Source organism: Hyperoodon ampullatus (assembly GCF_949752795.1).
Source record: "Hyperoodon ampullatus genome assembly, chromosome: 4".
NCBI lineage: Eukaryota > Metazoa > Chordata > Mammalia > Artiodactyla > Ziphiidae > Hyperoodon > Hyperoodon ampullatus.
In genome coordinates, this window is record NC_136917.1 from 76663415 (window position 1) to 76690052 (window position 26638).

Genomic DNA, 26638 nt, shown 5'->3' on the forward strand with positions numbered 1-26638 from the left:
CTACTGTGACATTTCACATAGCAGAGAGTATAAACCAACAAACAACTCACCTGTATTTTGTTAGGACTGCAGCCATTCTGATTGTCCACTTGGAACCAAAGCTAAAAAATATAGCAATCTGATATAAAGCATTCAAATTTACACACCATTTCCATCACTTTTTAAAAATTAAAAATATTTTCTTGGCCCTTATGAAGCCTTTAATGGACTTTAAAAAATTTATCTCAAATAATAACTAAGAATTTTCAGTAATGCCTCATTTAACTCTGTTTGGAAACCTTTATTCAATTATTCTCCAATTCTGTAAGCCCCAGAAAGAAAAATACATCATTATTCCTGTTTTTGTTTATAAAAATGTTTTATTAAATACACACAAGAAAGATTTATAAGTATATATTTTAAAATTAATAATGAAATGAACACTGTATACCCTCCACCCAGCTTAGAAATAAAACACTACAAATATCTTTGAAGCCCCCTGTGTAGCCATTCCCAGACCCAACCCTTTTATTCCTTGCCATTTTTAAAGTAAGTACCAACCTGAATTATGTATTTATCTTTCCCTTACTAATCTTTATAGTTTTACTATACAATTATGGATCTCTAAATAACATAGTACGTTTTGTATTTTACATATTGCAACAATTCTACATGTATTCTTTTGTGCTTTTTTTTAGCTCAATGTTAAGAGATTCATTCATGTTGATACTTATAGCTGTAATTAACTCATTTTAACTGTGCTATATTATCCCACCATATGATTAGACTAATATATTTATTCGTTATGGTATTGACAACATTCAGGTTATTTTCAGTTTTTTGCTATAATAAGCATTGATACTTTGAACTTCCTTCTTGTTGACATTGGCAATAAATTTTCAAGGATACATAACTAGAAGTAAAATTTCTAAGACATAGAATACCTGTCTCTTTTTGCGTATTGATTTCATATGATATGTTTATGAGTTAAGTGGAGTTGTTTTAATCCACTTGTTTATGACAAAGACCACAAAAAAGTTTTTTTAAAAAAATCATTTTATTGAGGTATAATTCACATAGAATAAAATGCACACATCATTTTATAAGTTTTGACATATGAATACACCCATGGAACCATCACCAAAATCAAGATAATGAACATACCTATCACCCCCAAAAGTTTCCTCATGACCTTTTGTAATACATCCCCCCTCCTGCCTACCACCCCACTCCCAGGCAACTACTAGTCTGCTTTTGGTCTATAGATTAGTTTGCACTTTCTAGGAGTTTTAATAAATGGAGTAATAGAATGTGTACTCTTTTAGTCTAGCTCTTTTTTTCCTTCCAATTCTGAGATATAATTGACATACAGCACTGTATAAGTTTAAGGTGTATAGCAAAATGATTTCACATACATACATCATGAAATAATTACTACAGTAAGTTTAGTGAACATCCATCAATTCATATAGAAACAAAATAAAAGAAAAAAAGTTTTTCCTTGTGATGAGGACTCAGGATTTACTCTCTTAACAACTTTCATGTACATAACACAGAGCAGTGTTAATTATATTTATCATGTTGTACATTACATCCCTAGTACTTACTTATAAGTGGAAGTACCTTTTGACTAACTTCATAAAATTATGTCTTCCCAACCCCCCAATTCTGGTAACCACAAATCAGATCTCTTTTTCTATAAGTTTGTTTCTTTGTTTCTTCATTTTTGAAGTATAATTGACCTACAGAACCATGTTACTTCCTGGTGCACAACATAGTAATTCAATATTTCTATACATTTCAAAATCTAGTTACCATCCATCACCATACAAAGATACTACTTTATTAATGACTACATTCTCCACACTGTACGTTTCATACCCGTGACTCATTTATTTTGCAGCTGGAAGTTTGTACCTCTTAATTTCCCTCACTTCTTTCTCTCATCCCTCTATCCCCATCCCTCTGGCAACCACCTGTTTGTTCTCATGTCTATGACTCTGTTCCTCTAACGTTTGTTCATTTGTTTTGTTTTTTAGATTCCACATACAAGTGAAATCATATGGTATTTGTCTTTCTCTGTCTGATTTATTTCACTTAGCAAAATACCCTCTAGGTCCATCTACACTGTCGCAAATGGCAAGATTTCATGGTTTTATATGGCTCAGTAATATTCCACTGTATGTATCTCCTTTATCCATTCATCTATCAATGGACACTTACATTGCTTCCATTATCTTGGCTATTGTAAACAATGTTGCAATGAACATAGGGGTGCATATATACTTTTGAATTAGGATTTTCGTATTCTTTGGATAAATATCCAGAAGGGGGTTAGCTAGATCATATGGTCATTCAGCTGCAGCTGGAACTCAGATCATGGTGGTTTACACCAACTCTCCTGAGAACCAATCTCCTAGAAAAAGTACAGCTCAACTGGAATTGGACTTTATTTCTGTCATTTCCTTTGCCTGGAACAATAGTGTAACTAATTTAATCTTTGTGAGTAGTACGTTATTTCTTTATTGGCTTATTAAGAGACGTTATTGGCTTGTGAAATCATAATTCCCACATTGAATCTGTAACCAAGCAGGACCCTATGGGCCCTTGCCAGGACAGACCCCTCCCCGATATCCTCTGCTTTAGCTCTTCTCTGAAGTACCCAGGTAACTATCTTATGCACATTTCCCGAGTTGTTTTACAGATGCTAAAACCCCAACAAATGGAAGACATTGACTACTTGACAACTATGACCTTGGGCACATCACCCCCAGACCTACTGGAGCCTGAGGATTGACAATGTTAACTCCTGTGATACCACCCTGTTGCCTCACCATCAACCAATCAGAGAATTGTGCATGAGCTGATCACACACCCTGCAACTCCCCTCCCTCCCTTAAAAAGCATTTCCTGAATCCCATCAGGGAGCTTTGAGCTGCCCTGGACTCCTTCTGGCACCTTACAAGAAACACGGCACTTTCCTTCACCACAACCCAGTGTCAGTAGATTGGCTTTACTGCACATGGGTGAGCAGACCCAAGTTTGGTTTGGTTACAAACCTTTTTTGTTTTGTTTTGAATTTTTGAATTTTATTTTATTTTTTTTATACAGCAGGTTCTTATTAGTTATCTATTTTATACATATTAGTGTATATATGTCAATCCCAATCTCCCAATAAACTAACTGTTTCGGCAAAGATAATCTCAGTCTCTGAGCATAATATGCTGCCCTACAAAACAAAATACTCTTCAACTTTATTGAATAATGCCAAACGCTGTCACAAATGATTGATATTTCTACCAGCAATGTTTATAAAAGTTTTTATTTTTCTACATCTTCATTGACACTTGACAGTAATAGACATTTTAACTTTTGCCAGTCTGGCAGATTTGAACTCATTGTGGGTTACCACTTTCACTCAAGGTTGATCAAATTTTTATTTTATTGGTCATAAAGTGGTTCATCTTCTTTGAAATGTCTTTTAATATGCTTCTATTTGATCTTGTGTTATTTGACGTATTATAATCTGAATTTATTTCATGTTTGTTAACTAACATATCAATTTTTTACTAGAAAAATATTCCTTTGTTAGTTTTATGTGTCAGAAGTACCTTCTCAGTCAGTGGCTTTTTTCCCCTTTTTTGATTCTTTCCTTTTATAAAATTCTTAATTTTAAGTTAAATAAATTTATTAATGACTTTCTTTGTGGTTTGTGCTGTTCTTGTCTTCTTTAAAAAATTCTTCTAAATTCTGAGGTCATAAAAGTACTCTACTATATGTTCTACAAATGTCTCAGCTTTTCCTTTCTTATTCAAGTATGCTTCCTTCTGGAATTTCTCTTCTGCATTATATAACTTTATCCAACTTTATATTTTTCACATAGGTAATTAATCCCAGCACCATTTATTAGACAATCCATCCTTTACCCACTGATCAACCTGCCTCCTCCACCATAAGTCAAAATTTCATATACACAGGAACCAGTTCTGAACTCTTTATTTGGACTTACTGTTCAATTTGTCTTTCTGTGAGTAAATATAGTACTACCTCACTGACTACAGGTTTTAATCTCATGATTTATGGTAGAAAAAAGCTCCTATGTTATTCATCTATTTTAGCCCATCTTAGCCCTTTACTATTCTGTAATTATTTTAGAATGAGATTTTCAAGTTCTATGAAACCTTTTGTGATTTTGATTCAAGCTGTATTAAATCTATAGATCAACTGGGGATGAATAATAATGTTCCCTTCATAAACATGGCATATCTCTACATTTATTTTGATGTTTATTACTACATTTAAAGGATTTTCTATATCTTTCCACATAAAAGCTTTGTACGTCTCTTGTTAGATTTCTTCTTAGGTATCTTACATCTTTTGTTCTTATTTTAAATAGTAACTAATTTTAAATGATATTTCTATTTCTTCCTGGTGTATGAAATTAATCTTTTATGTTTATTTTGCACCTAGAAATTTTGCTAGAATCTTATTTATTATTCTAATTTTCTAAGTATAATTTTATTTTTTCATGTAGACAATCACAACACTTTTAAATGACACTATTTTTGTTTCTTTTCTTCTAACACTTAAAACCTGTATTTTTTTCTCTTGACTTTCTTCATTATTTAGGATTTCCAGTACAATGTTGAGTGAAGATGGTAGTAAGAGCCCTTGCCTTGATCTTAAATTTAAAGGAAAGTATTTTAATATTTCATTATTATATACAATCTTTTCTTTAATATTTTCCTTAATCAAATTCTCTTGGAAATTTCCTCCATACCTAATATCCTAGGAGCTATTAGTACAGTGTATTATAAATTTTATTGTACACTTTCTTCACTTATTGAGAAATTTTTTCCTCCTTAAACCTATTTATATAATAGAAACAGACTTCCTAATATTAAACCAACCTTATTTCTGGGCTAAACCTAAACTGATCATCATGAATTATCTTGTTTACACAATGCTGGATACAGTTTGCTAGTAAGTTATCCAGGATTTTTGCATCCTTGTTCATGCCTGAGATTAGCCTGTGATTTTTTTTCCTCCTGTATCTCTTTTCTGGTGTGTATCAAGGTCGTATTAACCTTATAAAAAGAGTTGGAAAGTGTTGCCTCTTTTATTATCCTCTGGAAAAGTTTGTATAAGATTGGAATGAATTGTTTTATGAATGTTTGATGGAATTTGCCTACAAAATCATTTGAACCTGAAGTTTTCTTTGTGGGAAGGTTTTAAATAATTGATTTTATCTTATTGATAGTTACAGGACAAAGTTTTACCTATTTGAGTCAATTTTGGTGGCTTTTCTTGAAAAAAAAGATTTTTCTAAAAATTTTTCATTACATCAATTATAAAGTTCTTTAAAACATTGTCTTTTCAACTACAAATAGAACTACCATATGACCCAGCAATCCCACTACTGGGCATATACCCTGAGAAAACCATAATTCAAAAAGAGACATGTACCAAAATGTTCATTGCAGCTCTATTTACAATAGCCCAGGGATGGAAACAACCTAAGTGTCCATCATCAGATGAATGGATAAAGACGATGTGGCACATATATACAATGGAATATTAGTCAGCCATAAAAAGAAACGAAATTGAGCTACTTGTAATGAGGTGGATAGACCTAGAGTCTGTCATACAGAGTGAAGTAAGTCAGAAAGAGAAAGAAAATACCATATGCTAACACATATATACGGAATTTAAGAAAAAAAAATGTCATGAAGAACCTAGGGGTAAGACAGGAATAAAGACACAGACCTACTAGAGAATGGACTTGAGGATATGGGGAGGGGGAAGGGTAAGCTGTGACAAAGCGAGAGAGAGGCATGGACATATATACACTACCAAACGTAAGGTAGATAGCTAGTGGGAAGCAGCCGCATAGTACAGGGAGATCAGCTCGGTGCTTTTGTGATGCCTGGAGGGGTGGGAGGGAGGGAGACGCAAGAGGGAAGAGATATGGGAACATATGTATATGTATAACTAATTCACTTTGTTATAAAGCAGAAACTAACATACCATTGTAAAGCAATTATACTCCAATAAAGATGTTAAAAAAATTGTCTTTTCATCTTTTTCACCTTTATTGCATCCATACTTATGTTCTCTTTTTCATTCCTGGCATTTGTGTCTCCTTCATTTTGGTAAATGGAGTTTGTCAAAGGTTTGTCATAACTTTTAAGCTTTCCAAACTACCAACTGTGGATTTCTTGGATCTTTTCCATTGCATTTTTGTTTTCTTTTAATTCATTTTGACTCTGTATTCATGATTTATGCTTGAGTTTGTTCTACTTTATTTTTTTAATTGAAGTACAGTTGACTTACAATGTTTCAGATGTACAGCAAAGTGATTCAGTTATATATATATATGTATATATATATATACACACACACACATATATATATATATATATATATACATGTATGTACATATATATATGACCTATAATGGAAAAGGTTCTGGAAAAGAATATATATATGTGTATATAGAATATATACGTATATATGTGTGTATATATTCTATATATACACATATATATAAAAGAATATATATATATTATTTTCCATTATTGGTTATTACAAGATATTGAATATAGTTCCCTGTGTTATAAAGTAGGTGCTTGTTGGTTATCTATTTTATATATGGTAGTGTGTATCTGTAAATCCCAAATTCCCAATTTATCCCTCCCCCTCACCTTTCCCCTTTGATAACTGTAAGCTTGTTTTCTATATCTGTGAGTCTATTTCTGTTTTGTAAATAAGTTCATTTGTATCATTTTTTTAGATTCCACATACGAGTGATATCATATATTTGTCTTTCTCTGACTTATTTCACTTATATGATAATCTCTAGGTCCGTCCATGTTGCTACAAATGGCATTATTTCATTCTTTTTTATGACTGAGTAGTATTCCATTATATGTACATATATAACTATACATATATATATATATATATATATATACATATGTATATATACCAAATCTTCTTTATCCATTCCTCTGTCAATGGACATTTAGGTTCCTTGCATGTGTTGGCTATTATAAATAGTGCTGTATGAACATTGGGGTGCATGTATCATTTTGAATTAGAGCTTTCTTCTTTTCTGGATATATGTCCAGGAGTGGGATTGCTGGATCATATGGTAGCTCTGTTTTTAGCTTTTTAAAACCTCCATACTGTTCTCCATAGTGGCTGCACCAATTTACATTCCCACCCACAGTGTAGGAGGGTCACCTTTTCTCCACACCCTCTTGTTCTACTTTTCTTTAACTGCTTATTTTATACATTTTCCAATTTCTTCAGTTTAATTTCCAACCTTTCCTCTTTTCTAATACAAGCATGTAAGGTAATAAATTGACCTAGAGTTATTGCTTTAACATTTACTTTTTTATTGATGTAAAATTCAATAGAATAAAATTCACAAATCTTTAATCTTCATTTTGATGTTTTGACAACTGTATATGTCCATGTGATATGATTCATATCGAGATCCAGAACATGTTCATCACTCTAGAGTATTCCATGATGCTCCCTTTCATCAGTCTTCCTCCCAGAGGTACCCTATATTCTGATATCTTTCACTATAGATTAGTTTTGCCTGTTCTTGAACTTCATATAAATATAATATTATAGTATATATTCTCATGTCCATATTGTTGCATGTAGGTTGCTCCTTTTTATTGTTGAGTAGTATTCTGCAATATGAGTATATCACAACTTGTTTATTTATTCTTCTGTTGATATATACTCAGGTTGTTTCTGGTTTGGGGTTCTTATATATAATATTTTTTGTATAATGTCTCTATTTTTTTTCATTTTAAAAAAGGAGCTTATAATCTTGACATTTAGTGTATGAAATTTTTATATTTTCTGGACACAGTTCTTTGTCAGATATTTCCACAGTCACTGGCTTGAATTTTTATTTCTGAATGATGTATTTTAATTAGCAAAGTATTCAATTTCCAGGAAGTCTAGTTTGATTTATCTTTTTTTTTTTTTTGCGGTACGCGGGCCTCTCACTGCTGTGGCCTCTCCTGTTGCGGAGCACAGGCTCCGGACGCGCAGGCTCAGTGGCCATGGCTCACGGGTCCAGCCGCTCCGCGGCATGTGGGATCCTCCCGGACTGGGGCACGAACCCATGTCCCCTGCATTGGCAGGCGGACTCTCAACCAAGTCAAACAAGTGAAAGAACCAGACAATAATCATACTGGTGCATACTTGCTGAATGACAGTCTGAGTACATGAAGTATCACCGTGGACCAGAGCGCCCAGAGAGTTATGTTGATTAAAATTTTTAACACTGCATTTGATGCTTAAAGTAGCATAGAAATGAATAGAGACCCTTTAATATTTTAAGGCCATGGCCTCTTACCAACCTCAATGCAAGGATTTGTTAGAAAGCCACTGCATTTGTAAACTTAATGCCCACTCAGAAAAGAAATGGAATCAAATATCCTCTAGAAATAAGCAAAAACTTGGTCAGTTTAGGATTATAGATTGGTGGCAGGGATGTCTCAAAGGAAGAACTTTGGTAGAAATAACGCTTCAGAATATCTCACTGAAACAAGCCATTGACAATCAAATGGTTCAAACATTTTAAATTAGCCCACTTAAATTTATTTAAAAAGTATTATCGAGTTCTCACCAGTTCTCATGTGGTAGCAATAATGTCAACACTGCCTGCAGACTTCTCTTCATCTTTCTTTTTTTTCCCTGAATCCTGTTGAATAGTATGTGTTTTCCAGAATTCAGTGACTTAGCACATTCTATTTCAACTAAACGATCATAAAACAGAAATATAAACATACTTAGCCATACATTTTTACATTTCTTTTAGTAAAACCTCTAAGCAAATATATTCTTTATACTTACTACTTAATCTTTTCTATTTTCCTCTCTCAACTTAATAAATTATTTCTCATCAATACTACTCACATTTAGCTCACTTTTGAACTCTGTTTTGTAGACTGCCTTTTTGATGCGTATTTCTCTTTGGAAAGTTCTGCTTCTTGATGTTTTAATGGGGGTAGTATTGTGTAATGGGCAGGTCCCTCTCCCACTTGGGTGTGATCTCCTATCCAAGAAAGGTCTATGAATGAACAGCTTATAAATTCTGCTTTAGACCTCAGGAAAAACACTGAAAAGACACTCTATTCCTTTGATCTATGTTCTGCTGACCTTCTGAATACTAAGACCACTAGGACCAAGATTAGGAGGTAAGCCTAAAGGAAATGTGCCGAAGAGATCTTTTTTTTTTTTCTGCGATACGCGGGCCTCTCACTGTTGTGGCCTCTCCCGTTGCGGAGCACAGGTTCCGGACACGCAGGCTCAGCGGCCATGGCTCACGGGCCCAGCCGCTCCGCGGCATGTGGGATCCTCCCGGACTGGGGCACGAACCCATGTCCCCTGCATTGGCAGGCGGACTCTCAACCACTGCGCCACCAGGGAAGCCCCACAGAGATCTTTTATATCAAGCAGGAAGAAACACTCTTGGTTCACATGTGCATCTTCTCAATTCACCAGGACCAGGGGAGTCTTCTCGGTCTTGAGTCAAAGCCCTGCAGCAGTATGTCTCCACTGGGGGACTGGGAAAGTGGAAGGGAGAAGGGCACTCCCCACGCATCCACTCCCCTCCAACTCCAGAGATTGTGACTATGTAAAGCATTCTGGCGAATAAAGGTGAAGGAAGAAACACAAATGAATAGTAACTTTTCCCAAAGCCTCCTTTTTACATCCCATGTGAACATGAAAAGGAGGTAGGAGACTGACTGAGAATTTGTAGCTTCAAGGTCCAAGCCATCTCTCATTCCTTCATACACAGGCTGTGTATGAAAAGATGATTCATGGCAAGAAAAGAAACCAAATAAAACTATCTTCACTGAGTTATTACACACATAAGCAGTTATTCAATACATATTTTAATTCACAGTTTTGCATTTATTTTTGCTTACATAGAGTACGTTGGGTGACTCAGACAATCTAATTTTAAATGTTTTCTTAATGTGTTGCATCAAAAAACGAACAAGACTCATCTTACTGTGCTCTAAGATGGTCTCAAAAGAAACTATCCTCAATTCTTTCTAATCTTCAACCAGCTCACTGTTTACAATCAATTAACTTTTAACTTCCATGAAACAGTTAGCACCAAGATCACTTTCAGAGATACACACATCACACTCAGGCAATCCTCATTCCTCCCTTTGTGCTATACCTCATTTCACTAACAGGACAGAAGTTTGGGGAGTTGCCACATTCCAACAGGAACCTGAAAAGGGTTAATGAAGCTTCTTCACGGTAGTCCAAACTCCACTGTACCACTGGACCTCAACATCATGCTGAGAAGCCAACACTAATTACAACCATGCTGCTATCCTTGAAACTGCAATATAAAGAATCAAGACTGAGCTCAGGACAGCTATCAGTGGACTCAAGTGCCACCTATAGGCTATATCTCTATTTAGTTCTTTTCCTAGGACAAAATTAAAGGCAATATACCAAGAGAGGTGGTAAATCACACAGCTCACCAGAAACTAAAGCTGATTCTTATGCTTGGGCTCTCCTATAGTTTAACCTTAATTCATTGGTCCATAATTACTCCACAAAGGGCATAATTTAAAATATAACAGAGACCAAAGTTTTTATATTATTATCAGAGGAAGTGAATTACTTATTTATTCTATAGTATTGTGATATTACAAGCTGGTATGTTTAAAAGATGATAAAATATTAAGAAGCTAGTATATTGGCATTAGTATTATTTCCTTATTGTGCTTTTTAACTTGCTTAGATCGTTAACATTTGATGGTTAATATAAAGTATCTTATTACACTACGCCTACACAGTAGTCAATGAGGTGCTTAGAGAGCATTAGAGAAAATTTGTCTGTATAATAATTACCTAAAATTATCATATTCATTAAGTACCTACTTTGAAATGGGCACTGTGATAATAAAAAAATCTATGCTGGGAGCCTTGCATTATGCAGTTTGGCTATCTAACTGAATTGAAATCACTTGCATTATAAAATTTGCCTACATTAATTGAAATTAAATGATTAAAATTAAATAACTAAGAAATATTTGCTTAGCTTCTACTATATCCTCAACACTGAGCTAGTTAGGAGCAAAACAAGGAAATGAAAAGGACTTTTCCCTATTATCAGATTGTTAGCAATATAATTGGGGAGAGGAAACATATACAGATGAAAACGTAAAGGAAAGTTTCAGGGAGTAGGTGTTATAAGAATTGAAAAACATAAGAGATAGTAGAAGAACTAGGAATTTAACTGAGCCTAGAATGAATAAATTGAAGTGGAGAATAGGGGAAAATGGAAAAAGAGGTATGGTAGCATGAATGCATAAAGTATATGTTCTCAAAAAATATTTATGGTCAAAACCATATTTCTTTAACATCTGCTCTGTGATAGAACTTCTATATACTTCTTCAGTTCTCATAATAACACTACGAGTTGGCTACTATTATTATCTTTATTTTAAAGATGAGTATATTGAGGTTGAGAGAGGTTGAGTAATCTGATCAAAGTCATTGAACTAAGTAGTAAAATTGGGATTCAAACCCAACACTTTATCATTCCAAAGTGGCTATTCTGAACCACTATGGCAATAATAAATAAACCATCTATCTTTAAAGGATACAGTGTATGGCATGAGATAAATTTAGGAAGTATAATATCCAGGAGACAGATGGCATATTCAAACTGGGTTGTTGAAGTTGAGTTTGATGCAGAGAATATTTACAAAGGTGTGTACAAGGTGTAGAGAAGCCACAAGAATAAGACAGGATCCCAGCACTTGCAAAACTATTCCCACCCTTCAGCCTGAAAAGTGGAGTGGAGAGTGGTAGTTACCAAACTCCAAAAGGACAGAGTCTTGTGGAGAGGGATGCCAGATAAGATGCATGACTTTTAGTAGAAAGGAGGAATCTGGGGGAATAAATTCCCTGACTTCATTCTCCTTTCTTCCCATTTCCTACCAGGGTTCTCGTTGATGTAGTTCATGCAGATCAGCCGCCAGGGCCACAGAGTAGTTGAAGAGGGGTGGAGAATGGATCTGGAGAAGCAAATGGAAGGAGAAGGCACAAAAATGTTCTGTGAGGTTCTTGAGTGTTCGGCTAAATTATTTAGACTTTGTTCTGTTGAGGATAAAGGATCAATAAATGCCCAGGAGTGAGGGGATTGCATATGAAAGAACTGCTCTATGAACACTACCTTTTCAATAATGTGGATAGAATGAAAAGCTGGCAGCAAGAACACTTCTCAGAAAAGCCTTTGCAGAAAGTTCTGGTAGGAGACTTTATAAGCTTAAGAGTGAGTAGTGGCCACACAGAGAAAGGAAGAGGCTTAGTGAGCTATGATATTTAAAAGGAATGGACCTCCAATCGCACAGACCATATGGTCCACTGATGAGAGAGTCTCCCTTCTGTTTTCTATTTTGTCCCTTGTGGGATTTATTTTAATGGATTCCTGCCTTTCGGTCCATCAGCAAAGCCCTTGGGTAACTGATGTCATTCATTACAAGAGTAATATAGGCTGAAGGGTTAAGACAGTAGATCTCAGCAGCGATGACCCTACTTGAGTTGTTGAGGGGGAACAGGGAGAAAAATGAAAAGATAACACATGCCAAAAGATTACAACATGCCATTGGCTATGCTCAGCAATTTTACATTTAAATTTCCCAGTACAACTGGGAGTAGATATTAGTATCATTTTACAAAAAAAGAAATTTGTTGAAGTTCACATAGACAATAATAATCATTATAAATAACAACAATAATAATATGTTATATATAAGACTTTAGGGTATGTCAATGTTAATGAAATCTGAGTCTGTATTCTTGTTTTATTTTATGTTGTGACTTAGTAAACCTGATTGAAACAACCTCAGTATCACACTTTATGACTCATTTTAAAATACATTTTTCAAAATATAGTAATTTGATTTCTAAAATAATCAATTTGGTAAGGTAATATAAACAAAAGAGGTCCAAGAGATAGTGTCTTTCCCACAAATGGAGTATGTCAGAGCCAGTATCAAACTTTGCATCTTGTATGTTCTTCTTTTAAATTCTTAACATTATGTCATGGTCTCTTGATTTAATACATTATGTGAATATGTGCATTTTATGCACGATGAAGTTAAAAAGGGATAAAAGCCTCAAAACCAAAGTTGTGGGTGAACACCTATAAAAGCAGCGTAGTTTCATAGATATTTCCTAAATACACACAAAAAATAAGAGACTAATGGTGGAAGTTGAAATTAAGAGAGAGAAAGTGAAAGGTTCATTTCAGGACTATAGCTTTTACTAGTTTCCACACCTCTCACTGATGCCACCAAAGTGAAGAGATTCCTGGAATGGCAAGTAAAACAATAGAAAATTGAGTGGGGCTCAAACCAAGTAAACTGAAGTGCTATTCATTCAAAGTTCCACCTTTTGGGAAGAACAACCATGTTAAGAAATGAATCGAAAGGAATAACACTTGAATAGAACACCTAAGCAATATTTTCAGCTCAAATTCAGAAAAATGCAGCCTGTGTCAGAGAAAATTTTGTTTGTAGAGATAGAAACACCATAATCCAAAGAGATCAAAGCCTGTTTAGGAGAATCTAAAAGTTGCAAGTTTTGAACTTTTCTATGTATCTAAGTGAGTTTGTCCTTTAATTGAGAGCTATCACCATTAAATAATGGCATTTTTCTTCACTTTCATAAATTATCTGTGCAATTATTATTATAATTTTTATTTATTTATTTATTTATTTTGCGGTATGCAGGCCTCTCACTGTTGTGGCCTCCGGAGCACAGGTTCCGGACACGCAGGCTGAGCGGCCATGGCTCAAAGGCCCAGCTGCTCCGCAGCATGTGGGATCCTCCCGGACCGGGGCACAAACCTGCGTCCTCTGCATCGGCAGGCGGACTCAACCACTGCGTCACCAGGGAAGCCCTGTGTAATTAATTTTAAATAATACATCAGAAACCAACAAAATTAAATAATGCCTCATGTAGGTCCCTACCTCTATTTCTAGCTGCTTAGGGATATATCAAATTACCCTTACTTTTTTATTCAAGAGTTCAGGGCACTCATTCCTGTGTTCAGAACATTCAGAAACAGTTAAACAAAATAAGTTATTCCTAGTAATCCAATAGTAGCTGCTAGGTGCAGCCCAGAAAGTAAAACTTCAAGCCCATACAACTAGAAGAATGACTTAGGTAGCAAAGAATGGTTAGGTAACAACTGATACTAAAAAGCAATTGTCAGGAAAGCAAATTAATATTAATTCTCAGCAATTCAAAGTTGACAGCTTTTCCTCTAAGAAACAGAAGCACCAGGAGAGAAAGGGAGTTTTCCCAACACCAGAAAAAAAATGAAGTTCTCAAGGTTTTCACCAAAAACTGCAATTTCAGTCTTATGTTCTTAAAAATTCCCAGGTAATGTCCATATGGTGAGTCTATAGAGACAGAAATTCAGGCACAGAACTACACTCCCAGCCTTATCAAAGACTCTGATGTACACCGGTAGCACGGAAACTGAAGAGCTGCCTAATTTCAAAGAATCCTGTGAGACTAGACAACGGACATGTCAGGAATAAGCAATATGGACTCAATATGTTTATATTACTATACATGTGACAACATTTTAAAATAAAGTTATATGTGGTATTGGATTTTAACTCAAAATGTAAAGTAAATATACTGATGAATAGATGGTTGAATAAATAAATGGGGGAGAACAGGCAAATCATCCTTACAGAATTCCAAATAATATATATAAAGATACTCCCCTGTCCAGGAAGTAGTTTAACTCTCCCTCCCCACAGATGAGCTGGACTTAGTGATTTGCTTCCAAAAGATAGGTTAAGGAAAGGGAAAAACAGTAACTTTGTAGTAGAGAAATCTAGCAATCATAAAATCTAAGTATGAACATAAGGACTTCTACTTCTAGCCAAATGAAGCAACGAGGGCCAGAGCTACCTGACTGACAGAAATCAATTAAAATGCCGAACAGAATAATTGAAACAATGGCTTTCAAAACTTAGGTAGCAAGCAAAAACTGTCAGTGATCCCAAGAGACATGAAACAAATTATGAAACACCACAGTTGCCCATCTTACTACCTATACATAATTTACAAACCACAATACAGAGACAGTGAACCTAGGCCGAGGTTCACAGAGACCACTAGATCTCCCTGAGTTGTGGGGATAAACATGGAAGTCTGGGGAGACAAAACTGGCTAAAAATCATAGCCACAATATCTAAGACGAGAGGACTTCACAGAGAGAGTATTGGAGCTCTTCAGAGGGTTACCCTAAAATCTTCAGCTAAGTACTGACCAATACATACATGTGATAGATCTACCTGAGGAAAGAACCAACAAAAAAGAATTCGAGAGATAAATCTAGGGAACTCACATAGAATTTTCTAAGTTTCCATCCAAGAAAAAACAAATTACACTGACCAAATTAAAGGTCTATGAGAGAAAAAATAGTTTGCTTTATACTTGGATCCCACTAGCAGTCTTTATGGCAATACGTCACTTAATACATGTAAATTGTGAATAGAAGAAAAATCTGTTAAAGGGAATTCTCCTAGGGAATTAAAATTTTACTGTTTTACCTTATAGGTTTCAGCAATATTTGACTTTTTAAAATAAATAAGTGATATTTCCTTGCTACTTAGGAAAAGGAATCATTATAGATTGAATATAATGAAATAAGATTGAAAACAGAAAAATCTGGGAGCCTAGAATGGATTCAAGAGTTAAACAACAGGCTTTGAAAAACCACTTCCTTTCTTCAAGCATCATAATCTCATATTAAAGAGCCCTTAACTAGAGTCAGGGACACACTTGCTCAGCCATATTCAAGAGGCTAAACTATATCCAGCACAACTATCAGTTTGAAACCAAAGGTTAGAACCTGGTTCTGTGAGAGTGAAAATCAGCTTTGCCATGACAGCACTTTGGAGAAATACATCAAATTCTGGGCAAGAGGCAACGGAGGATCAGAACTCCGTTATTAGTTGGAAAGCAGTGATGTAGAATACAGAGAATCTAGAATCACAGCATGGAAAACACAGAAGGTGAAGTAAATGTCTTTGGAAAAAGACTCCATTCTGGCTACAGCAGTCAGAAGCAACTTCTCTTAGAAAAAGTAGAGGTCCACATATAAAAGTCTATGGGAATCCATTTATCCAGTGAGCTACTTTAAATGTTACACTAATCAGCAATACTATATACTATTACCCAGTGTGATATTCTGAATTAAGCTGAAAATTAATGCAGTAGCACATACTTTTCATGCCCAGATTTACTCAGAGGCATCATGTTTAAAACATCAATAAAAATTACTAAGAACCAGCTTCAAAAGAATGCAACAGGACAAAGATTTTCTCCCATTATAAACCACATTGATAAGGAATTACCTTGTCTAGATGTACTAAATGTCATCACCTCTAGATAATTTGTATACAATAAAATGATAAAGCAAAATATTTTCATTTTTAATGGGGTACATATATTGAAAGTCTGATTAAAATATTAATGTTTATCAAAATATTAGTGTTTCACATATGCTAGAAATTCTGAAATCTTATTAAATCAAGGCTAACTGTGCTTACAATGTCTCACCCAGTCAGGTTTAAACTAGTAATGCAGAGAGATAAAAAAACAAACAACAGGAGTTCTGGTATTGGGGATTTGAAAATTAAGTCAGTAAGGTGGATATTTAAGCACATAAAAGAATAATCAATGACCTGAAAATTTCAATAACATTTATGAAGAGAAAAGTAAAAGCATTCCATTGACTTTTTATCAAATATTAGAAAAATAAATGTATTTGTGGGACTGATAAATGGATGAGAGTCACTTGTTTAGAAAAGCTAAAATTAAATTCCTGATAACAGAAATTGCCACTTCTCATTTGGAAGTGATCCTATGTCTTGTCATGGGAAGATTGGAGACTGGACTCCCAGAGAACAGTTTGTTTCCTGGACCTAGAGATGGGAACACTGTCTGGGTGCAGTGAATCTAACGTGTCAAAATTAAAAGAAGGTGCCAATCCAAAATCATGCAAGAGAGACATGATTCAAAAAGGCAGGAAGGGAACCCAGAAAGCCCCCTAAATCAGAGGAAACCAAAGGCAGATATGAAAGAGCATGCACAGTAACAAGCCTCTGAGCCCAAGCTACTGAGAGCACATGCAAAGCGTTGAGGCACAAACGATGTGGAACAGGGGCCCTGAACAATCATTAGAATGGTTAGGTAGGGTTCTCTCTGGATATCTACTAGTGTGTGAGGAAATGTGGTGCTTTCTGTACGACAGGTATGGATGTGGGAAGTGGCTTCAGGAGGACTTACACACATTTACCAAATGCTTAAAGAGAATTCTTGGACTCTTTTTCCAGGAATCAGGGGAAAGAAGGAACTCTCCAGCTGTTATCACAACCTGGCACAGGCTAGATTTGAAATAGCACATTACATACACAGTAACAGAGAATTGTGTTCTCTGCAGAGTACAGAACCAACATTTCATATAGGATATATGGTCTGATAAGGTCTTTTAATTACTAGAGCTATTTATACCAAATTTTCTTTCTTTTTATTCTGAGGATAAGTGGACATTTATTTCTAACACGCACTGATTATATGCAAATACAAGTGAGTCATGGCCCATTGCTGAAAAGCACAATTTCTGGAAGTAATGCATGCTAATTACAGTACTTATTGAAAATCACTATTTTGACAACTATAATTTTGCCACCACCTTTCCAAATCCTAAACTGAAAAGTATCTTGTAGCAAATATATTTTAACTAAAATATACTTTTTACAGCTGCTAAAAATCTCTGAGGCTGAGTCCTCTTTTATGAACCATGTTGATTGCTCGGGCAAACAAAATAAATCATAGTAAGGGATACCATATGACACTTTCAAAATATTCTGTTGAATAGTGCAACTGCCCGGTAATTGTTTTATTTTTAAGATTAATACTTCCCCATGGTGCATTCAATAATTATTAATAACAAACTTCTATAAAAGAATACCCAATTAATATTTATTGAGGGCAAACTATATACCAGGCATTGTGCTAAGCAGTTTACATGCAACTATCCATTTTCCCTTCTTTCTTTCTTTCTTTCTATCTATCTATCTATCTATCTATCTAATCTGCTTATCTAGCTACTGGACCAACTATATAATTGTGTTCTAAATTCTACTCCTTTCAACTAACATTATGGTATGAGCAATTTGAAAAGAACCAAAAATATAAATTAGAGAAAATAATCTAGCTCTATATAAGTTAACAGACATAACTTCACTAATAAAGACAAAGCTCAAACAACTTAAAATGTTCAAATATGCCAAGCTTACTTGATGATAATTATGTGATAATAAACTATAACTCATAATCAATTTCAAAGTGAAAGGTTTGTGAAAAGACTTGTAGTAGTCATAACATTTTACAAAATACAAGTAAACGTTTCCATTGTTTATCTTCAAACAGAATACTATAAAATAATCCTGAGGAAATGTAGGTACTTTGCATTGTTATAATTAAGGATTTATTCTAACACCAAATGGGAAAACCATTTTTACTATACATAAGGAACTAATTATGTAAAAATTGGGGGGGGGGAATACTTGTTGAATGGGGTATGCTCTTTAGCTATTGTTCCAAACGAAACTCCCCAAAGCTCAGTGATTTAAAATAATGAGCATTAATTATTGTTTATAAATCTATGGGCCAGTGAGGGGGTTCTACTGAACTGAGCTAGACTCAGCTGATCATGGATGGCCTTGTTTTTTATATCTGTAGGCAGCTAGTATGTTGGTTGGGAACTGGTGCTCTAGGAAGGCCTCAATCACACTGCAATTATTGGCTATAGGCTGGACAACAGGGCTGTCAGGATAATGTGTCTTTAGCATCTAGCAGGATAGCTTGGGCTTTTTCACATGGCATGGACAAAGATTCAAGAAAAAGAACAAAAGCACCAGGCCTCTTGAGGCCTCAGAACTGACACAGTATCACTTCCAATGTCTTTGGCCAAAATGAGTCACAAGGCCAGCCCAGATTCAAAAACACTCCATCTCTTGATAAGAGGAGCTTCAAGGTCACGTTGCAATGGCTGTGGATCAGGGGTGGGAAAAGTATTTTGCTCTGTTTGTAATCTATTTTATCACATGGTGGATGAAAAGGAAAAGAATGTTGTTGATTCCCCATGTGTAATGTTAACATAGATCATACAGGGGTGTATAACACAACACTTTTCTCTGAGAACTGCCCACCCCAACTATAGAGGTATCCTGTAAATAGCAAGGACTTTTCTTCTTTGATGAAGGGAACATGGCCTTCTAGCCAGAAATAATAGAATAGGGGGACATACAACTCAAGATGGGCCAATCAAATTAGTACTCAATAATTGAACTGGGTGATTTACAGACTAGTATTTGAGATTAATAGCTAAGCCCTAGATAAGGGAATCCTGTGTTGAGATTCACAAACCTGGTCTAGGCTTCATCTTTCATAAGATCTAATTATTAGTATTTCCTTAGATTGTGTGGAATAAACCTAGACCATTCCATTCAATTCCCTTTCTTGAACAAGCATGTTTATATTGATTTATATTACCTAGAACCAAAGTAGCTTTAAAAAAAAGAAACATGGTGTTGAATAAGCTTCTTTTTATTTTTCAATCTTCTCTTTGTTTTTAAATTTTTCTCCTAAAGCAAAGCATCTTCACAGACATTAAGAGACAACAAAGACCAAGAAATACCTAGTTTTTTAATCTATTTTTAATAACTTTTATGGGTAGTGTTTTTTCCCCTGGACACCATAACAGAATTCACTTAAAGCACTGTATTATTAAATAATCATACATATTCCAAGAGTTAGAGCCATGAAATGGGAGAATTTTATAAATGAATGGGACCTTAGTTATTAAAGATAGGAAAATCTTAGTGATTTGCTCAAAATCACATAAGAAATTAGTGAAAGAACTGCATTATATTTCACTGATGTTTCTACTATCCTCATGAAATGAAGTGGTTTTTATAAGACACTGAAGATTCCAACTATTAATTTGGCAACTAAAAATAAACTGTGCTGTGACAACCACTCTACACCTGCATTACATGTAAAATAAACAATAATAATACCTATATATTATAGGGTGTTTTGAGAATTATAAATGAGTTAATACTGATAGAACTGATAGATATGTAAAACTGATAGAACAGCAATGGTTCATATAACAAGTGCTCAATACCTATTAATACTAAGCATGTTCACCTGTTATTTAAATATATTATTTTAAAAAATCAACTGATTATAATTTACATAGAATACAATTCACCATGTTAAGTAGAAATTTCAGTGAGTTTGGACAAATTTTTATGCCTGCATAAACACCACCACAATCAATATAAGCTACACTTCCAACGATCCAGACTTTTAGCATTGTACTTCCCAGCCAATATTTACCCCAGGAAACTATTAACTTGGCTTTTTGTCACTATAGATTAGATACCTGTTTTCTAAGTTTCAGATAAATGGAATGATACAGTACTCATTTGTGTCAGACTTCTTTAACTTAGTACTGTTTTTGAGACTCATCCATTTTTTTATATGTTAAGTAGTTAACTCTTTCAATTGCTAACTAGTATTACATTATATGTATGATCATACCATAATTTAAGCATTCACATATTGATAGGTAAGTCCTCCAACTTTGTTCTTTTTCTAATTATTTTAGCTATTCAAACTCCTTTCTCTTTTCATTTGAATTTTAGAATCAACTTGACATTTTAGCAAAGACAGATGTGGTGGTTTTGATTGGAATTGTGTTGACTCTATACACCAATTTAGGGATAATTGAGATCTTAACAATATTGCATCATGAACATGGTATATCGCTCAATTTATGTAGGTCTTTATAAAATTTCTCTCAGCAATGTTCTTTAGCTTTCATTATACAGGTATTGGATATGTTTACTTTAATTTGGCTTTAAGTCTTATACTTTTCAGATGTTACTGTAAATGATTTGTGTTTAATTTCTAATTGTTCATTGCTAGTATAAAGAAATACCATTTTATATTGACCTTGTATATTTCAACCTTTCTACAATTACTTGTTAGCTCTAGTAATTTTGTGAATTAAGACAATTTGACTCCATTCTTTCTCATTTGTATGTCTTTTATATAATATTCTTGCCTTATTATACCAGCTAGGATCCCAGTAAAATAATGAATCACAGTGGCATTACCCATGCTACAGTATAAGCACTCATTATCTCACCTTTAAGTATGATGGTTATTGTGAGTTTTTCATAGTGCTCCTATCAGATTGAGAAAGTTCTCTTCTGCTCCTAGTTCATGAAAAATTTTTATCATAAATGAGTGTTGCATTTTTTGATGAAAAAGTTCCATGACGTTGGGCTTGGAAATGTTTCTTTGGATATGACACTAAAGGCACAAGCAACATAGCAAAAATAAATAAGTGGGACTACATCAAACTAAATACCTTGTGCACAGCAAAAGAAACAATCAACAAAATGAAAAGACAACCTATGAAATGAGAAAAATATTTGCAAAACACATATCTGATAAGGTGTTAATATTCAAAATATATAAGGAACTCATACAACTCAATAGGAAAAATATAAACAATCTAATTTAAAACTTGGCAAAGGGTTGGCAAGGATGTGAAAAAAGGTAACCCTTGTGCACTGCTGGTGAGAATGTAAATTGGTTGCAGCTACTATGAAAAATAATATGGAGGTTTCTCAAAAAATTAAAAATAGAACTACCATATGATTCAGCAATTCCACTTCTCGGTATTTATCCAAAGGAAACAAAAACACTAACTCAAAAAGATATAGGCGTCACAATGTTCCTTGCAGCACTATTTACAATAGCGAAGACATGGAAGCAACCTAAGTGTCCATTGATGAAAGAATCGCTAAAGAAAACATGGTATGTACAGATATTCCTCAACTTACCATGGGGTTCCATCCCAATAAATCCATTGTAAGCTGAAAATACTGTAAGTCAAAAATTCATTTAATACCCTTAATCTACTGAACATCATAGTTTAACCAAGCCTAGCTTAGACATGCTCAGAACACTTATGCTAGCCTTTAGTTGGGAAAAATATCTAACAAGCATATTTTATAATAAAATGTTGAGTATCTCATGTAACATATTGAATATTGTACTGAAAGTGAAAAACAGAATGGTTGTGTGGGTAGTGAATGGTTGTAAGTGTATCATATTTACCCTTGTAATTGATCACAAGGCTGACTGTGAGCTACAGCTTGTTGTCCCTGCCCAGTATCATAAGAGAGTATCATACAACATATCACTAGTTCAGAAAAGATCAAAATTCATATTTGAATTTTGAATACAGTTTCTACTAAACTAGTATTGCTTTTGCACTATCATAAAGTTGAAAAACAGTAAGTTGAAATAGTAATTCAGGGACCATCTCTATATACAATGGAATACTACTCAGTCATAAAAAAGAAGGAATTCTTACCATTTACAATAATACAGATGGACCTTGAGGCATTATGCTAAATGATATAGGTCAGAGAGAGAAAGACCAATACCCCATGAGCTCACTTATAAGTAGAATCTAAATTTTAAAAAAAGAAAATTATATTCATAGATACAGAGAATAGATTGGTGGTTACCAGAGGGGGGTAGGAGGTGGGTGAAATGGGTGAAGGTGGTCAAAAGATACAAACTTTCAGCTATAAAACAGTCATGGGGTTTAGTGTACAGCATGGTGACTCTAGTTAATAATACTGTAGTATATATTTGAAAGTAGCTAAGAGAGTAAATCTTCAAAGTTCTCATCACAAGAAAAAAAAATTGTAACTACATGTGTTGATGGATGTTAGCTAGAATTATTGTGGTGATCAGTTGCAATATATACAAATATTGAATCATTCTGTCCTACACCTGAAACTAGTATAATGTTATAAGTCAATTATATCTCAACAAAAATTAATTAGACCTAAAATATTTAATGTATGAAGAAATATCAGAGAAAGAAGATAAGTTAAACATTGCTTATATAATCTAAGTCTAAATCAGTTACATTTCATTACACAGAATAATGTATAAAATTCAGAATTCTCAGTAAAACTAGAATGAATCAGGATGGGGTCTTCTTATGCAAAATTCTGTTCTGTCAGGTCTATTTTCCATTGTTCTCAACCTCATTCACTTACCACATGGGCTGGGTTCTGGGAAATTTTAAACTAGGAAAGAAGAGAATTTGGCAGCTATGTGCTTGCAGATGCTATACTGAACTGGAATATGTATACAACAGACTCTAACACAAGGATTAGGGGCTCCTACCATCTATGCAGTCAAAAAATCCACATATAACTTTACAGTTGACCCTCTGTATCAGAGAATTCAACCAATCTTGAATAGCACAGTACTGTGGGACTGTCTTTACTGAAAAAATATCCATATATAAGTGGTCCCACACAGTTCAAAGCCATGTTGCTCAAGGGTCAACCGAGATTGCTTCTCTGTAAACTAAAATAACAGGGAGAGAATTCCCTGGTAAAGGCCACCATGAAAGTTATCATAAAGTTTACATATTTGGTTTCTGAACTTCTTTCCAAATCTGACTTTCCCATTTCTTTGATTCAGCTCTGAAAATAAATAAGTGGAACTATATCAAGGAATCAAGAAGAAATAGTGAAAGACAAAAAACACACACAGAATAATTCCTACTTGCTCACTGGTATAACCAATGTGTTAACTAGGTAGGCTAATTTGAGAAGACGCTATGCCAATATAGAGTATTCTAGACAACAAATTTTAGTTTTATCTAATTGAAATGTGCCTTTAGTTACCAAATAAAATTTTTAGTCTTTCTGAACTACACTTAATTTATAAAAATTATTTATGAAGTACCAATACTTTACAAGACTCCTCTAATTACAAATAAAAGTAATATATCAAGGAAATCTGCTTCAAGTTTAGAGAAATCTTTACAATTTAATTACAGAATATTTAACGCTGATTATTACAACACTAAAAAGTAATTTCATAATAGGTTGTATGCAGAAATATGTAATTAAATTAGAGCTAGAGAGAATATTTCAGAAAGTTAAATCATATATTAACCTATGGAATGGAGGAGGACAGTATTACAGTGAATAATGGTAAAACCACATTTTTATAGCTAATTAATTCATTTACTGCCCCTCACCTTTCTTTTTAATGCATAAAATTACATTTTTAAAATAATGTAAAAGAAAAGTCAAATAGAGATCTGTTATTTTTAATGAGACCTACATGCGCATTTGGTTAAGCAATAAATTCAATTTCCATACTACTGTCTGTAGAACCTTTTATTAGGGCAAGGTCAAAAACAGGGAATTTGGAAATAAGATTCCCCAAATTGTTTCAGTGTTGAATGATATCACTGTTGGACAAATTTGATCCAATTTGCAAGATTAAAGTTGTCTTGACTGATAAAGACGTAAGCCCCTTTTTGTTCAATATTGATGATAGGCTATTCTAAAAACAATAGAGAAATTATGATCTTTTTTAAAATCAGGTTTTTTTTCAAGTTATTAAAAACAGCTCTTCATCTTCAATGTGTGAATTTAATATTTCAACAAGCAATATTATATTTAAAAAGCTTAAGTAATGAATAAATTTCACATTAAGTTTCTTTGCAATAATTACTGAAAATGCTACAAACACCACTACGATGTAAAGCTCCTTTTTTATGTTTTATGGTACTGAAAAATAGCAGTTAATGACTCATATTGATGAAAAATAATTTTGGACAGAGGACTGTTTTTTATATAGACTTTTTTTTTTTTTTTTTTGTGGTACGCGGGCCTCTCACTGTTGTGGCCTCTCCCGTTGTGGAGCACAGGCTCCGGACTTACAGGCTCAGCGGCCATGGCTCATGGGCCCAGCCTCTCCGCGGCATGCGGGATCTTCCTGGACCGGGGCACGAACCCGTGTCCCCTGCATCGGCGGGCAGACTCTCTACCACTGTGCCACCAGGGAAGCTCTAGACTGGTTTTTAAAACTCTCCCACATCCTCATCCAAAATATATGCACACAAATTCACAATGATCAATAAGTCTTTTAGTTTCAACGCTGTGGTATTAGATTAGTTTAGTCTTATGTTAGGTCAATTTCCTTTCCAAACATTTTCAATTAATGTCTATGTACTCTGATAAATATAGAACTCTGGAGAAATATTTAGATAAATTAAATTTAGCAGAGATCTAACTAAAATCACAAGCCACTCCTACCGACATAATCACTTCTACAATGACCTAGAAATTGGTTCCATATTTCAGCATATAGCCCTTGAACCTTTCCCATAACCATGTGTGGCATATTCCAAAATGTCTAAACTCAGCCTAATCTGATACAGTGTTGTGATACTCAACAGCTGAAACACTTGAGCAAAACATATATGCCAGTAAGCAAAGTTAAACCAAGTAAAGGGTTCATAGTAAAGGGTTATCTAGTTAACTACTTCCGCCTGGGATTGTAAGAGGGAAAAATGAGAAAACATGAATCCAGTATATTACTATTCCATTCCACTTTTTAATAAAATGTTCATCAGATAGCACAACTTCCTCTGGCATTTTGAAAAATAGGTCTATTAACAGCAACATGTGAATTTTTCCTCCTCCCGCTCAATATTTTGAAAAGCTTTGTCAGTACACTAATGGAAAACACCTTCCAATAATCAGAGAAAAAAATGGCTTTTGCAATGACGAATTGCTTAAAGCAAAACTAAAGTGTTTGTATATTATTTCTTAAACCTGACAAATATTGGGCAACTTCAATGTGTCAATACAAAGTACATCCTCTAATTTTAAATTTTATTTTATGGTTAGAAGGAGGAAGTTTTAGATGAAATAATGACACTGTAACAATGAGACTACCAATTTGATAAAAGTACAATTTGGCCAGGGTTTAAGTACAAGCTTTTTATAAGCACCAGTTTTGAGAGTATAAATATGTGTAATTTACATTAAATTGATTCACAACTGTGTATATGTTGATCATGTGCCAAATTCCTAAAAATATCTAAAATTTATTTTATTTGTAATCTATCCACAGCTCTTACAAATTGAATTATTATATAAGTATTAATTTTCAGTGTTTTTGAAAGCACAACAAAAGTAGCATTTTTATTTAGGCACTAATTAACCAGAAAAAGAAGTTAGATGTTTTTAAAAGCCACTTCATCAAAATAAAATATTGATGTTACCTTGCTACCAAGAGTTAATTTGTATTGTCTCAAATGGCTTTTCCTTTCCTAAGCAATTCTCCTTTTCCTACCTCTTAGAAATCATTCAATGAATAAAAGGACAATGTTGTAAATATACATATTGTTATCATTTTTAAAATTTCCCTTGGGTATTATCTTAACCATCTTACTGAAGAACTACAGAAACAATAAATAATAGTTCTCTAATGACAATAACTTATTTACTTCTAGCTTCCATAAGCCTACTTATTACTGGACTGAAAGTTGGTATAGGGTGATATAAGAATTACCAACTTCCACAATTTTCCTAGTGATAAGAATGCTAATAAGCTAACTTTTACTATTCAACTTAAAGAGCAATAT

General features: G+C 34.1%; 2 long non-coding RNA genes across 2 annotated transcripts in view; both read right to left on the reverse strand.

The window, feature by feature from the left end:
• The window catches only part of LOC307052567, a 36664-nt gene extending 27786 nt beyond the window's left edge, over positions 1-8878 (reverse strand). Inside the window, exons 1-2 of the long non-coding RNA XR_013810868.1 lie at positions 8636-8878; positions 51-101 (exon numbers count right to left, since the gene is read on the reverse strand). This is a non-coding gene — a long non-coding RNA (uncharacterized lncRNA). The remainder of the gene's footprint in view (positions 1-50; positions 102-8635) is intronic.
• Positions 8879-24420: 15542 nt separating this feature from the next.
• Positions 24421-26638, reverse strand: part of LOC307052760 — a 147252-nt gene continuing 145034 nt past the window's right edge. Inside the window, exon 4 of the long non-coding RNA XR_013810875.1 lies at positions 24421-24546. This is a non-coding gene — a long non-coding RNA (uncharacterized lncRNA). The remainder of the gene's footprint in view (positions 24547-26638) is intronic.